This window comes from Cynocephalus volans, chromosome 6, assembly GCF_027409185.1.
Source record: "Cynocephalus volans isolate mCynVol1 chromosome 6, mCynVol1.pri, whole genome shotgun sequence".
Lineage (NCBI taxonomy): Eukaryota > Metazoa > Chordata > Mammalia > Dermoptera > Cynocephalidae > Cynocephalus > Cynocephalus volans.
The window spans coordinates 137,272,982-137,289,369 of NC_084465.1; the positions used below are offsets into that span (position 1 = coordinate 137,272,982).

The 16,388-nt window shown below is 36.8% G+C and overlaps 1 protein-coding gene across 4 annotated transcripts in view; it reads left to right on the forward strand.

The window, feature by feature from the left end:
• Window positions 1-16,388, forward strand: part of STAM (signal transducing adaptor molecule) — a 73,233-nt gene that overhangs the window by 27,382 nt on the left and 29,463 nt on the right. The window lies entirely within an intron of this gene.

A 16,388-nucleotide genomic window follows, 5' to 3' on the forward strand; every position in this document is an offset into this window, starting at 1 on the left:
TTGAAGTGTGAAAGTAGGTTGTTTATTGGAATTTTTCTTCTTTTTTGATGTAGGCATTTATTGCTGTAAACTTCCCTCTTTGAAGTACTTTGCTGTATCCCGTAAGTTTCTTATATGTTTTTCATTTTCTTTTTTCTCCAGGAATTTTTAATTTTCCTTTTTGATTTCTTCTCAACAATGAATGACCTATTCATTGTTTAGGAGCATGTTGTTTAATTTCCATGTATTTGTACAGTTTCTAGTGTTCCTTTTGTTGTTGATTTCTAGTTTTATTCTATTGTGGTTGGATAAGGTAGTTGATTTGATTTCATTTTTTAAAAAATTTGTTGAGACTTATTTTGTGTCCTAACATATGATCTATTCTAGTGAATGTTCTGTGTGCTGCTGAGGAGAATGTGTATTCTGTAGCTGTTGGATGAAATGTTCTATATATTTTTGTTAGGTCCAGTCAGCTTAGGGTAGCGATTAATTCTGGTGTTTCTTGGTTAATTTTCTGTTGGATGATCTGTCCTTTGGTGAAAGTGGGGTATTAAAGTCCTTGAATATTATTGTGTTGGAGTCTCTTTTTCTCATTAGGTCTAATAGTAATTGCTTTATATAACCGGGGGCTCGAGTTGGGTGCATATATATATATTTGGAATTGTTATATCCTCTTGTTGAATTGATCCCTTTATCATTATATAATGACCTTCCTTATGTTTGTTTACTTTCCTTGGCTTGAAATCTGTTTTAAACAAGTATGGTTCCTCCTTCTCTTTTTGGTTTTCATTTGCATGAAATATCTTTTCATCCCTTCATTTTCAGCTGGTATGTGTCTTTATCAGTTAAGTGGGTTTCTTGTTGGCAGCATATTGTTGGTTCTTCTTTTATAATCCATTGAGCCATTCTGTGTCTTTTAATTGGTGCATTTAATCCATTTACATTTGGAGTTATGATTGATATATAGGGACTTGTTACTGCCATTTTGTTCCTTTTGTTTTGGTTGTTTTGTTATTTATTTATGTTTTCCAGTCTTACTGTTGTCCTTTGTGATAGAGTGGTTTTTTTCTAGTAGTGTATTTTGATTTCTCACTATTTTTAGTATGTCTCTTGTATAGTTTTGTGTTATGGTTACCTTGAGGCTTATAAAAAACATGTTATGAGTTATTACAGATTATTTTAGACTAATAACAACTTAGCTTTGATAGCTAAGAAAAAAGAAAAAAACAAATCCAACTCTATGCTTTGGTGTCGTTCCTCTCTACTTTTTGAAAAGTGTCATTCCTCTCTACTTTTTGAACAATTTGTTGTGTCTAGTGTGGATGAATTCTCATTTGTTTGGGAAATACTTTTTTTTCCCTTCACATTTGAAGTTTAGTATTGCTGGATAGAAAATTCTTGGCTGACAGTGTTTTTCCTTCAGCACCCTGAATATATTATTCTGTTCTCTTCTAGCCCATAGTGTTTCTACTGAGAAATCAAATGAGAGACGTATTAGGACTCTGTTGAATGTTATGTGTTTCTTTTCTCTTGCTGCTTTCAATATTCTTTCTTTGTCTTTGGTTTTTGGTAATTCAATTATGATGTATCTTGGGGTATTCCTCCTTGGATTGAATTTAATTGGTGACCTCTGAGCTTCCTGTACCTGCATGCTGTCATCTTTCAATACTTTGGAAACTTTCAGCCATTATGTCCTTTTCGGAAATTTTCAGCCATTATGTCCATTATTTTTTTTTGTCAGGCCCAGAGAGGAAGATAACGAAGAAGTGATAATCTCATTTTGAAAAGCTGATTGACCTAAAAATCAGTGATTGATTTACTAACAGATGCAGGAATTAGAATTTAAATTTGCTATTTTTTCAATGGTAACAGTTTCTTCAATGTATGCAATCTTGTCACACTCTAAACTATGATTCTTATGATACTAAAATACTTTTCAAAAGAAATAGAGATGGGACATATTCGAATTAATAGACTTTTCAGAAGTTTTATAAAGCATAAGATGTCACAAGTCTTGACTCCTTTATCCAACAATAGTATTAAATATTCTTGGCTTCCTCCTTGAATGTTAATGGAAATACCTTTTCAGGTAATCTCACCAACTGGTGACTGGAGCCTAATGTTGAACTATAGATCTCTTATGACTGTACAACAGTATACCTATAAGTAGATAGACATATAAAAATACATAAAGAAGTGATGTTGTTGGAAATTTACTTTGGGCTATTCAAAGAGATTTGAAATTTCATTATTCTTTGAAAAGAGAATAACAGGAGTGTGAAATTAGTTTTAGTTTTCCTTGATCCTCTGTAGAATTGAGCTGCATCATATGAGAAGTGAGAAGTGCCAAAGTTTTATCACATAGTGGTGAAGAGTACACTCCATAACAGATTCATTTAACTTATTGAATTTAACTATATACTTTTGCAGTCCCCTCAGTTGTGCTGCTAATTCATTTAGTGAATTTAGGTTTGCTCTCTCACAGTTGCAGTTCCTGTTTCTCTTACAGTGTGAATACCTCACTGCTCAGAGGGTGATTCTTGCTCAGAGAGAAGAATTTGTGTATTTTATATAACATGGCCTTCTATGCAAGCCAGCTTTTTTGGCTGGTGCTCAAATGAACAGTTTAGCTTTAGTAGCTGAGTAAAAGTTGGCTGTGCTGGACATATCTGAGAGATGGTATAGTATGTTCACCAACATAATCAAGGAAAATTGATTCACTTCAATTTTGGCCTTCACCCTGACTTTGGAAACTAACTCCAGGAAATGTTGCTGTTCTGTGACATTTTACAACAGTGATTTGTGTTATGGTTATGTAAAGTTAAAAGAAACAGAGAGGTATTTTGGGGTGGAAAACTAGGAAAAGTGAGAGATAATTCTCCTTTTCCTGTTTTTGTCCCTATCCCTGACCCCTGTCTTTTTCTTTTCACATCTCAAGATAGGAAAAAGGATATGTCTTAAAAAAAGTTTTAAAATACAAAAATGGGGTTTTGAGATGCTTTTTGAGAGATGTGGATTTGCCCACTCTTTACAAAGGTAGGTGATGGAAACCTTTGGCAGTCTGCACATGGAGATTTTATCTTAGTATGTAGGGCTTTTTTTGTTGTTGTTAGTTCCTTTTTTTTTTTTTTTTGGCAGCTGTGTATGGGGATCCAAACCCTTGACCTTGGTGTTACAACAATGTGCTCTAAGTGAGCTAACCAGCCAACACCCTTAGTATGTAGTTTTACAGAATAGTTTTATATGTGTTTCTTGCCATCAGTCTTTTTCCTCACATCTCTGCTCATCCCAGCACTATTGTGCATATTTTTCCATAACATGATTTTGTTATAGTTCTACAAAATAAGTTTTATGAAAGCATGTACATTTTCCACTTAGAGAGTGAACTCAGTGGAAAATATGCAGAAGGTGGTAATAATTAGAGCTCTATAAAGAATATTATTCATTTATTCTAAATCCTCAGTGTACAACAGTGAAAAGTAGTGATTTCATATTTAGCTCAATGACTTTTTAAATTGAGCATTGGCCATGTTGAAGGCACTATTCTAGGCATGATTCAGAATGAAAATGTTTTAACTTCAGTCTCTGGAGAGCAACAGTGGTTGCTAAATAGTTTTTATTTTTGTTCTCTAAAATGTCAGCTGAGAACTTATTATGTGCCAGAGGTCATGGCTAAAGAGGAGCAAGCCAGGGATGGACGATATACCTCTCGGCCCTGGCTCTAGGAACCTTCAAGAAAGGGAGGTAAACAATTAAAGGAAAACCCAACCAAACAAGGTGAGAAGTGCCAAAGCTTTATCACATAGTTGGGAAGAGTACAGACACTGGAATCAGACTGTCTGCTTGTGAAGCATAGCATCTAGCACAAAAGTAGGTGGGCTCTAAGTGTTAACTATTATTGTTACAATTGTTATCTGGCAACATTAGCTTGATAATTAAGTTTGCAGCTAGAATACCTAATATTCCTGGCTTAGCTTGATGTTGGGGAGCAGTTAAGGAACTAAGTTTCTCAGTTCAAGAGATGTTTAAGACATGACCTGTAGGGTGAGTAAGCATTTGCTAAGAACAGCAGAGTGGGAGAGTATTGAGAAAGGGGCACTGGAGGTCAGAAAGAGCACAGCGTTTTGGGGGAGTGATCTAGAGAAGAGATTCATAGATGGGCTTTGTAAGCCTGACTTTTTCCTTGTAAATTTTATTTTTAAAAAAGGATGAAAATAAAACTGAATTCTAAATAGTACAATTTAGTACTACTGTTCAAAGCTAACAGCTATCAGCACACTTTATTAGCAGTTCTAGTTATAGTTACCCCTTGCTAAATAACAAACTATCCTAAAACTTAGTGGCTTAAAAGAGCAGTTTATTATTATTTCTCATTGTTATGTGAGTGAACAGCTGGGTAGTTCTTACTTGGCTTCTCCCTGAAGTAGTCAGAGAATGGCTGGGACTGAAGTCTTCTGAAGACTTGCCTGGGGCGGATTCCTAGTATGGCTAGCACCAGTGTTAATAAAGACCCAGGTATATTCTACATGTCTTCTTATGAACTAACTATAAGTCTCAGAATGTCGCTTCTACTACTACATTCTATTGGTCAAGTAAGTCACTGAGGTCAGCCCAGATTCATATTATGTATATAAAACTTCAGTTTTACTTATTGTGTTGTGGAAATACTGAAAAACTGGATTGAAAAAAAAATGCATGGAGCTGAATGAGATAGTTAATGCTGAGATTTTTGTGGGTCAGTTCTGTTGTTGAATAGTGTCAGTTTTATACACAATTTTGAAGGGATTTTTTTTTTTTAGCTTATGTTGCATCTAAAATGATACGGCCATGTTGACATATATAAAATGTTTATCAGCACTTACAAGCATTCTAATTGGCTTTGCAGCTCTGTCCTTTTTATGGTACAATGGCCAACTTTGTTTTGGTGCTAGAGATATCTTTGCCTTGGTTTTTAAAATTGGCTGTGGTAAAACATTTAAACAATATAGAAATGTATGAAATAAAAAGCAATAGTTCATTTCAAAGCCTCTTTTCCTACTGCCATTTCCAAAAGTCACCACAGTTTAGACTTCTTACTTTTAAGAAAAAGAGGTTTTCAAAGAAAATACATGAGAAATTTCATTCAAAAATTTGGAAGTAAAGCAAGTATCAAAAATTATTTTCTAAAATGTTCATTCATTGAGCTGAATCATCTTTGGATTGTTAATTTTTTGATGGTTTTAATTTTAATATTCAGATAATTCTTTTTATATTTAGACTTTACCAGTACTTTTAAATGATAGCTTTGTGTTTTTTGTGTGTTACCATGGTTTTCACAACTTCAGAAATTAGCATGGGGTCACAGATTCTGGCTCCTAAAATAAGTCCAACTGTGAAAAAGACAAAATCTAAGTAATAGTGTTATAGTATGTTGTTTCTTCAGTCTAATGATGCTGCTGTCTGAAACTTATAATATTATACAAAATCCATAGGGTAGAAGAAAAAAGAGTTTTAGAACAAAAAAAGTTGAGTACTTGACACAACAGTCATTCAATAAATATTACTTCCTTTGTTTATTTGTTTTCCCTTTTTTTCCACGCTATTTAGGTGAAGAGCTTCTCAATAGACAAACATTTTTAAGAACAGGAATTTTATCTTTTATCTTAATTTTTCCCTATAATTATTTAAAAAGATTTTTAAAAATGTATTATAGTGCTTAGTAATTGTATTTTCAGTTCTTAAAAAAACCAGTTTTTAGATAATTGTTTTTACTGGCCATGTTGTCCATGGCTCGTTGGAGTTCAAATTGCTTGAAAAATGTGTTTTCTTTTGTAAATATGTATGTGTGTTTATTTATATATTATAAATATGTATATTTCACAAACCATAAAAGTCACTGTTCTAAAAGTTCTTTACACAGTTTAGTTTTTAGTATAAGAAGTTTGTGCAACCATCATAACTGCCTAATTCTAGAACACTCGTCACCCCAAAAAGAAACCCCGTACCCATTAGCAGTTACTCTCATTCCTTCCTCATCTCATCCCTGGCAACCACTAATCTACTTTCTATCTCTATGGATTTGCCTATTCTAGATATTTCATATAAATGGAGTCATGCAGTATGTTTTTTTGTGACCAGTTTCTTTCACTTAATGTAATATTTTCAAGGTTCATCCATGTTGTAGCATGTATCAGTACTTCATTCTTTTTTTTTTTTTCATTGTGGTGAAATATATTTAACATAAAATTTACCATCTTAACCATTTTTAAGTTTACAGTTCGGTGGTATTAAGTACATTAATAATTTTTTTGCAGCCATTATCACCATCCATTTTCAGAGCTCTTTTCATCTTGTAAAACTGAAATCCTATAACCATTAAACAATAACTTATCATCCCCCCCCCCGCAGCCCTTGGCAACCACAATTCATTCTACTTTTTGTCTCTATGATTTTGAGTACTCTAAGCATCTCATATAAATGCCATCATACAGTATTTGGCCTTTTGTGACTGGCTTATTTCACTTAGCATAATGTCCTCAGGGTTCATCCAAGTTGCAGCATATGTCAGAATTTCCTTCCTTTTTAGGCTGAATAATATTCCGCATATGAGGGTGCTTCAAAAAGTTCATAGAAAAATAGAGTTGAAAGATAATACAGATCTTTCTGTGAACTTTTTGAAATACCCTTGTATGTTTATACCACATTTTGCTTATCCATTCATTTGTTGGTGGACACTTAGGTTGTTTCCACCTTTTAGCTATTGTGAATAATTCTGTTATAAACATGGGTGTACAAATATATCCTCAAGATCCTGCTTTCAATTCTTTGGGGTATGTACCCACAGTAAAATGGCTGTAGTATATGGTAATTCTATTTTTAATTATTTGAGGAACTGTAATACTGTTTTCCACAGCACCTGTATAGTTTTACATTCTCCCAACAGTGCACAAGTGATACAGTTTCTCCACATTCTTGTCAACACATTATTTTCTTTTTTCTTTTCTTTTTTGATAGTAGCCATCCTCATGGGTATGAGGTAGTATTGAGATCTTTTTTTTAACATAGGTGCTTACAGATATACATTTCCCTCTAACTCTGTTTTTACTACATCCCCAAAGTTTTGTTTTGTTATGTTTTCCTTCTCATTTGTCTCAAAGTATTTTCTAATTTCCCTTGTGATTTGTTTTTTTTTTTTTTTTCCTTTATCATGTTGGCTATTTGGGAGTATGTTGTTTAATTTTCACATGTTTGAATTTCCCAAATTTTCTTATGTTATTGATTTCTTTTATTTATTTATTTATTTATTTATTTTTTCTCGATATACATTGTGGTTGATTAATGCTCCCCATCACCAAAACCTCCCTCCCTTCTCCCTCCCCCTCCCCCCAACAATGTCCTTTCTGATTGCTTGTCGTATCAACTTCAAGTAATTGTGGTTGTTATATCTTCTTCCCCCCCCCCCCGGTTTTGTGTGTGTGTGTGTGTGTGTGTGTGTGTGTGTGTGAATTTATATATTAATTTTTAGCTCCCTCCAATAAGTGAGAACATGTGGTATTTCTCTTTCTGTGCCTGACTTGTTTCACTTAATATAATTCTCTTGAGGTCCATCCATGTTGTTGCAAATGGCAGTATTTCATTCGTTTTTATAGCTGAGTAGTATTCCATTGTGTAGATGTACCACATTTTCCGTATCCACTCATCTGATGATGGACATTTGGGCTGGTTCCAACTCTTGGCTATTGTAAAGAGTGCTGCGATGAACATTGGGGAACAGGTATACCTTCGACTTGATGATTTCCATTCCTCTGGGTATATTCTCAACAGTGGGATAGCTGGGTCGTATGGTAGATCTATCTGCAGTTGTTTGAGGAAACTCCATACCATTTTCCATAGAGGCTGCACCATTTTGCAGTCCCACCAACAATGTATGAGAGTTCCTTTTTCTCCGTAACCTCGCCAGCATTTATCGTTCAGAGTCTTTTGGATTTTAGCCATCCTAACTGGGGTTAGGTGGTATCTCAGTGTGGTTTTGATTTGCATTTCCCGGATGCTGAGTGATGTTGAGCATTTTTTCATATGTCTGTTGGCCATTTGTATATCTTCCTTAGAGAAATGCCTGCTTAGCTCTTTTGCCCATTTTTTAATTGGGTTGCTTGTTTTCTTCTTGTAAAGTTGTTTGAGTTCCTTGTATATTCTGGATATTAATCCTTTGTCAGATGTATATTTTGCAAATATTTTCTCCCACTCTGTTGGTTGTCTTTTAACTCTCTTAATTGTTTCTTTTGCTGTGCAGAAGCTTTTTAGTTTGATATAATCCCATTTGTTTATTTTTCCTTTGGTTGCCCGTGCTTTTGGGGTCGTGTTCATGAAGTCTGTGTCCAGTCCTATTTCCTGAAGTGTTTCTCCTATGTTTTCTTTAAGAAGTTTTATTGTTTCAGGGTGTATATTTAAATCCTTAATCCATTTTGAGTTGATTTTAGTATACGGTGAGAGGTATGGGTCTAGTTTCATTCTCCTGCATATAGATATCCAGTTATCCCAGCACCATTTGCTGAAGAGGCAGTCCGTTCCCCAGTGAATAGGCTTGGTGCCTTTGTCAAAGATCAGATGGCAGTAAGTGTGTGGGTTGATTTCTGGATTCTCTATTCTATTCCATTGGTCATTGTGTCTGTTTTTATGCCAGTACCATACTGTTTTGGTTATTATAGCTTTGTAGTATAGCTTAAAGTCTGGTAGTGTTATGCCTCCCGCTTTATTTTTTTTGCTCAGCATTGCTTTGGCTATGCGTGGTCTTTTATTGTTCCATATAAATGACTGGATAGTTTTTTCCATTTCTGAGAAAACTGTCTTTGGAATTTTGATGGGGATTGCATTGAATTTGTATATCACTTTGGGTAGTATGGACATTTTCACTATGTTGATTCTTCCAATCCAAGAGCATGGAATATCTTTCCATCTACTTGTATCCTCTCTAATTTCTCTCAGCAGTGGTTTGTAGTTCTCATTATAGAGATTTTTTACCTCCTTGGTTAACTCAATTCCTAAGTATTTTATTTTTTTGGTGGCTATTGTAAATGGGCAGGCTTTCTTGATTTGTCGTTCTGCATGTTCACTATTGGAGAAAAGAAATGCTACTGATTTTTGTGTGTTGATTTTGTATCCTGCTACTGTGCTGAAATCATTTATCAATTCCAAGAGTTTTTTTGTAGAGGTTTTAGGCTGTTCAATATATAGGATCATGTCATCTGCAAACAGGGACAGTTTGACTTCATCTTTTCCAATCTGGATGCCCTTTATTTCCTTCTCTTCTGTGATTGCTCTGGCTAGTACTTCCAACACTATGTTGAATAGGAGTGGTGAGAGTGGGCATCCTTGTCTAGTTCCTGTTCTTAAAGGAAAAGCTTTCAGCTTTTCCCCATTCAGGATGATATTGGCAGTGGGTTTGTCATATATGGCTTTAATTATGTTGAGATACTTTCCCTCTATACCTAACTTATAGAGGGTCTTTGTCATGAATGAGTGCTGAACTTTATCAAATGCTTTTTCAGCATCTATAGAGATGATCATATGGTCCTTGTGTTTGAGTTTATTAATATGGTGTATCACATTTATTGATTTGCATATGTTGAACCAACCTTGCATCCCTGGGATGAATCCCACTTGATCGTGGTGAATAATTTTTCGTATGTGTTGCTGTATTCTGTTTGCTAGTATTTTAGTGAGGATTTTTGCATCTATATTCATCAAGGATATCGGCCTGCAGTTTTCTTTTTTGGTTATATCTTTACCTGGTTTTGGTATCAGGATGATGTTTGCTTCATAGAATGAGTTTGGGAGATTTGCGTCCGTTTCAATCTTTTGGAATAGTTTGTAAAGAATCGGTGTCAATTCCTCTTTGAATGTATGGTAAAATTCTCCTGTGAATCCATCTGGTCCTGGGCTTTTCCTTGTTGGGAGCCTTCTGATAACAGCTTCAATCTCCTTTATTGTTATTGGTCTGTTCAAATTTTCTACGTCTTCATGGTTCAGTTTTGGGAGCTTGTGTGTGTCCAGAAATTTATCCATTTCCTCCAGATTTTCAAACTTGTTGGCGTATAGTTGTTTATAGTAGTCTCGAACGATTCCTTGTATTTCCGATGAATCAGTTGTAATATCGCCTTTTTCATTTCTAATTTTTGTTATTTGAGTCTTCTCTCTTCTTTTTTTTTTGTTAGCCATGCTAATGGTTTGTCAATTTTATTTATCTTTTCAAAAAACTAACTTTTTGATTCATTGATCTTTTGAATTGTTTTTTGGTTTTCAATTTCATTCAGTTCTGCTCTGATCTTAATGATTTCTTTCCGTCTGCTAACTTTAGGTTTGGATTGTTCTTGTTTTTCTAGTTCTTTAAGGTGAAGTGTTAGGTTGTTCACTTGCCATCTTTCCATTCTTCCGAGGTGAGCATTTAATGCAATAAATTTCCCCCTTAATACTGCTTTTGCAGTATCCCACAGGTTTTGGTATGATGTATCATTGTTTTCATTAGTTTCAATAAATTTTTTGATTTCCTGCTTGATTTCTTCTTGGACCCATATGTCATTGAGTAGAATGCTGTTTAATTTCCATGTGTTTGTATAGTTTCCAGAGGTTCGTTTGTTATTAATTTCTAGTTTTAATCCATTGTGGTCTGAGAAGATACATGGGATAATTCCAATTTTTTTGAATTTATTGAGACTTGATTTGTGACCTAATATGTGATCTATCCTGGAGAATGATCCATGTGCTGCTGAGAAGAATGAATATTCTGAGGTTGTTGGGTGGAATGTTCTGTAGATATCTGCCAATTCCAATTGGTCTAGAGTATTGTTTAGATCTTGTGTTTCTCTACTGATTCTTTGCATAGATGATCTGTCTAATATTGACAGTGGGGTATTCAGGTCCCCTGCTATTATGGTATTAGTGTCTATTTCCTTCTTTAGGTCTATTAGAGTTTGTTTTATAAATCTGGCTGCTCCAACATTGGGTGCGTACATATTTATGATTGTTATGTCTTCTTGATGGATCAGTCCTTTTATCATTAAGTAGTGTCCCTCATTCTCTCTTTTTATGGTTTTTAGTTTAAAGTCTATTTTGTCAGTTATAAGAATAGCTACTCCAGCTCGTTTTTCTTTTTTGTTTGCATGGTAAATCTTTTTCCATCCTTTCACTCTTAGTCTGTGTGAATCTTTATGGGTGAGGTGGGTCTCTTGTAGGCAGCATATAGTTGGGTCCTGCTTTTTGATCCAGTCAGCCAGTCTGTGTCTTTTGATTGGGGAATTTAAGCCTTTTACATTAAGAGTTGTTATTGAAAGGTGTTGATTTATTCCTAGCATTTTGTTAGTTGTTTGGTTGTCTTAGGTGTCTTTTGTTCCTTGCTTTCTGATTTACTGTTTGGTTTCTGTGTTTGTTGGTTCCTTAGGTTGTAGATAGCATTTTTGTTTGCTTGTTATCTCTTCATGGATGCCATTTTTATTATACTAGTGAGTTTTGATTTTTCTTGGGTTTTTTTAGTGCAGTGGTAGTTATTTTTCAGGAACCAAACCCAGTACTCCCTTGAGGATTTCTTGTAAGGGTGATCGTGTGGTAGTGAACTCCCGCAGTTTTTGTTTGTCTGAGAAATATACTATTTGCCCCTCATTTCAGAAGGATAGCCTTGCAGGGTAGAGTATTCTTGGCTGGCAATCTTTGTCTTTTAGTATTTTGAAAATATCATCCCATTCCTTTCTAGTTTTTAGGGTTTGTGATGAAAAGTCTGATGTTAGCCTGATTGGTGCTCCCTTATAGGTGGTTTGACGCTTCTCTCTTGCAGCTTTTAAGATTCTCTCTTTGTCTCTGAGTTTTGCCAATTTGACTATGACATGTCTTGGAGAAGGCCTTTTTGGGTTGAATACGTTTGGAGATCGTTGAGCTTCCTGGATCTGAAGATCTGTGACTTTTCCTATACCTGGGAAGTTTTCTGCCACTATTTTTTTGAATATGTTTTCAATGGAATCTCCATTTTCCTCCCCTTCTGGAATACCCATGACTCGGATATTTGCGCGCTTAAGGTTGTCTGATATCTCTCTCAGATTTTCTTCCATGTCCTTGATTCTTTTTTCTTTCTTTTTGTCTGCTTGTGTTATTTCAAACAGCCCATCTTCAAGTTCAGAGGTTCTCTCTTCAACTTCGACAAGCCTGCTGGTTAAACTCTCCGTTGTGTTTTTTATTTCGCTGAATAACTTCTTCAGGTCAGCAAGTTCTGCTACATTTTTTTTCAGGACATTGATTTCTTTGTACATTTCCTCTTTCAGATCCTGTATACTTTTCCTTATTTCATCATGATGTCTAGCTGTGTTTTCTTGTATCTCATTCAGTTTCCTTAGAATTATCACTCGAAATTCCTTGTCAGTCATTTCAAGGGCTTCTTGTTCTATAGGATCTAGAGTTTGAGATTTATTAACTTTTGGTGGTGTACTTTCTTGATTTTTTTGTATTTCTGGTTTCTTTTTTTTGATGTTTATTCATTGTGGCAGGGGGTTTCACAGTCCACCAGTTTGAGACTAATGAATAACTAGGATGTTGCTGTGGTTGCCAATTTCGTATGGCTACCTCCGTGGCTGCTTAGTTGGCCTCTAGTGCCTTGTGTGTGTGGTTGCCTCGGGTCTTGGGCTTCTCCGGGGAGCCACCTTTCTGGTCAGCTTGGACTCTGCTGGGCTGGTGGATCAGGTACCACAGGGTGTGTGATCGCTATTGAGTTTTCACTTCCTGTGCAGGACTTCTCCCTGTTCCGTGTGCTCTGGCCCAGGCTGTTGGATCGTGCAGTGGCAACCCCACAGGGTGTGTGGTTTCTTTCGAGTCTCCGCCTCCCTGGCCCCACGTCTCCCCACTCTGTGCGCACTGTGCTGGGCTGGGGCGTGTCTTCTGCAACCCTTGTCTATCAGCTGGGCTTTCAAGACCCTGCTCGGCACCGCCTCGCCCAGGAAGTCTACCAGGTTTCTGCTAGGCACAGACGACCGGTCACTCTGGGTGCCTTTGTAGCACTGTGTAGATCTTTCTCGGGACTTGTTCAACTTTGTATCCCCCCGGTATAAACCGAGTCTAGCGCCCGCCTGCAGCCAGCTCTCCAGCAGGTTCAAGCGGACCTGGGAACTCTCCTACCACACTATTCCCAACCAGAAATTCGTTAGGCTTTTTTCCGAACTGGTGGCCGCAGAGATGGTATCTGCCTCCCAGTAACAGGAAGTTTACCGGGGGGCCAGAGTCCACGGTGCGGTGGAGTGACAGTCGGCCCGCCCGTACTTCCTTGCCCTCCCAATACTGGCCGGGGACGCCCCACGCCACCAACCCGCCAGAGAACCACGGAGGGAGTAGGAGGGGAGGCCGGCCTGTAGGCTCTGGAAAGCCCTGCGCCAGGCCAAGCAAGTGGGAGGGCTCAGTGATGGCCGAGCGGGGCGGAGCTGCCCGCACCAGGGAAAATGGAGGCAGCACCGAGGCGGTGAGTGGCCTGGTGATGCAGGCGGGAGTCGGGTGGGCTTCTGCCGCCCACAGGACTGGTCCAGGGGTCACTCACAGTGCTGTGCCAGGTCGGGCGCTCACTCTCTGTCTCTGGTTTGCACCTTCCCCGTTCTCGGCCGCTGCCGCCTCAGGCTGTTCAGTCGCGGCGCGGCTCGGGCGCTCCCAGTAATCTTCTTTAATGCCGGCCTGAAACCTCGAATCCTGAATAGGGCAGCTGGTCGCCTTCAGCGCGGCCCCGGCCTCCGGGATCCTGGCTGCATCCACAGCAGCCCTGGCGCCGTGTTCCCTGTTTCGAGACTCACTTTTGCAGCTAAGAAACAGTTCTTTTCCTGCTCCACACTTCAAAGCTGTTGCCTGTAATTGAGGCAGCCTCTCCTGCCGGGGGCAAAGTGGCGGTCACCCCCCACGACCGGCCAGCAGCAGCGGTCCTCCATTAAGAGATGGCAAGAGGAAGGTCCACAAGTTTCTCGGCTGCCTGAGGCCCAGTGGCCGCCTTTTCCACCTCAGCTACTCCGCGCCAGCCACCGCAGGCACCGCCATCTTGAAAGTCTGAAAAAAATGATGTTATTGATTTCTAGTTTCTTTCTTGTGTTTGGAGAACATGCTTTCTGTGATTTCTATCTTTTTAAATTTATACAGACTTGTTTTATGGCCTAGCATATTGTTTATCCTGCATAGTGCTCCATATGCACTTGAGAAGAATGAATATTCTGCTGGTTTTGGGTGGAATATTACATAGATATTGTGTTATTAGAGTAAAATATATATCATTTCAATCTGATGATTTAATACTTTGAGGCTATCTTCCATTGACTTATAGAAAGAACCCCCTGCTTATGTTATCTTTCTTAATTGGAAAGCAGATCTGTGGTCAGAACATAGTATGTTTAGAGTGATAGATTTGCATCTTGTTTGTGCCTGTTACTTCCTGGTAATTGGTATCATGGGCAAGGAACTGAACTTTTCTAAGACTCAGTTTACTGTGAATGTTTTAACAATGATTGAGTTCTTTGCTTATGTAAATTTTTGAAAACCTAAACACATAGATGTTCCTATAGGTTGCAGTTCCTTTGCATTACTATTATTATTAATTATCATGTAGCAACACCATGAAATACATGCTTGGCCTGCTGTTACAATAAAATGCATCTCTTGTAAGTGTACAGTGATAGTTTTATGAGTTTTGACAAACATATACACCTATATAAGTATCACAACCCCGATCAAGATAGAGAGCATTTAATCATTTCCAAAAGTTCCTTCCACCCTAGGCAACTACCGATTTGTGTTTTGTCATTAGAGATTAAATTTTTATTTTCCATAATTTCATGAAATGAAATTGTGTAGTAAGTACTCATGTGTCTGGCACTGAATATATTTCAAACATGAATTCATGTTTTTGTGTGTATCAGTAGTTCCATTTATTGCTAAGAGGTATTACATTGTACGAATATATTACAATTTATTTATCCATTCACTTGAGGGTGGGCATTTGGATTGTATCCAGTTTTTGGCTTTTATGAATAGAGCCACTGTGATTATTCCTGTACAGAGTACTTGATAGTCTGCTTTCATTTTCAAGTCCTCAAGTGAAACCATGGTCTTCTGATTTCATTTGACCTAAGTGTTATTCAAGTGTGTGGTGGTTGATTTCCAAATATTTGGGGATTTTCCTGCTATTATTTTGTTATCAATTTATAGTTTAATTCTGTTGCTGTCAAAGAAAGTATGATTTTTGTTCTTTTAAATTTGTCGCCATTTGTTTTCTATCTCAGAATGTGGTCTATTTTGGTTAATTTTCCATGCACTTGAGAAAATGTGTATTATGTCATGGGTGGGTGGATTGGTCTATGTCAGTAAGGTCAAGTTGCATGATAGTGTTGTTCAGGTATTCCATATCAATATTTGGGGGGGGGGTCTTGTGTTATCAAATTATTGAGAAGGGTATGTTGAATCCAATAGATTTGACCATTTTTCTTTTCTGTTCCATCAGTGTTTCCTTTATATACAAGGGTACTTCAAAAAGTTTGTGGAAAAATAGAATTGAATGATAATATGAATCTTTTCATGAACTTTTTTGAAGTACCCTCATATTTTGAAGTTCTGTTATTTTGTATATACACATTTAGAATTGTTTGCTTGAATTAACCTTTTATAATTATGTAATGTCACCCTGTATGCCTGTTAGTATTCCTTGTTGCGAAAACTACTGAAGTAATTTATTGATGTGGTTGGATTAAAATCATAATCTGTCATTTTTCTAGATGATTTGTGTCTGTTTCTTCTTCTTCTTTTTTTTTTTTATTTCCATTTGTCTTTTCTGTATCAACTGAATATTTTTATGGCTTTATTTCCATTTCTCTTTTAAAAATATTTTAAGTGCTGACCCAAATTATTTTAGCCTTTTTTTCTCTTTGTACTTCAGTTTGTATACTTTCAGCTTGTTTTCAAGCTTACTGATCTTTTGTTCTTATCTGATTAATTCCATCCAATTGATTTTTTATTTTAGATCTTTTTCATTTCTGGAGTGGTTGGCTGGCTGGTTCTTTTTAATATACGATTTCTTTCCTCATTATGTTGGTGATTTCTTGTACATCCTTGAGCATACTTACAATAGCTTATCTCTGGTATTTCTGTATTTTGAATTGACTGAATTTTCTCCTAGTCGTGTGTCACAGTTTTCCGCTTCATACATGTTTAGTAATTTTTTATTGAATGTTGGTATTTGCAGCTTAATATTGTTGAGTGCCAAGTTTTGTTGTTTTCCTGTTAAAAAGTGTTGGACTTTATTCTTTCAGAAGTTGTTACATCCATCTAGGGCTTATTTTTAAGTTGTTGTAGAGTGGATTTAGGGATAGTTTAGCCTCATTGCTAGGACCTAAATATTCTGGTGTATCTACTGAATGTTAAGGATATTC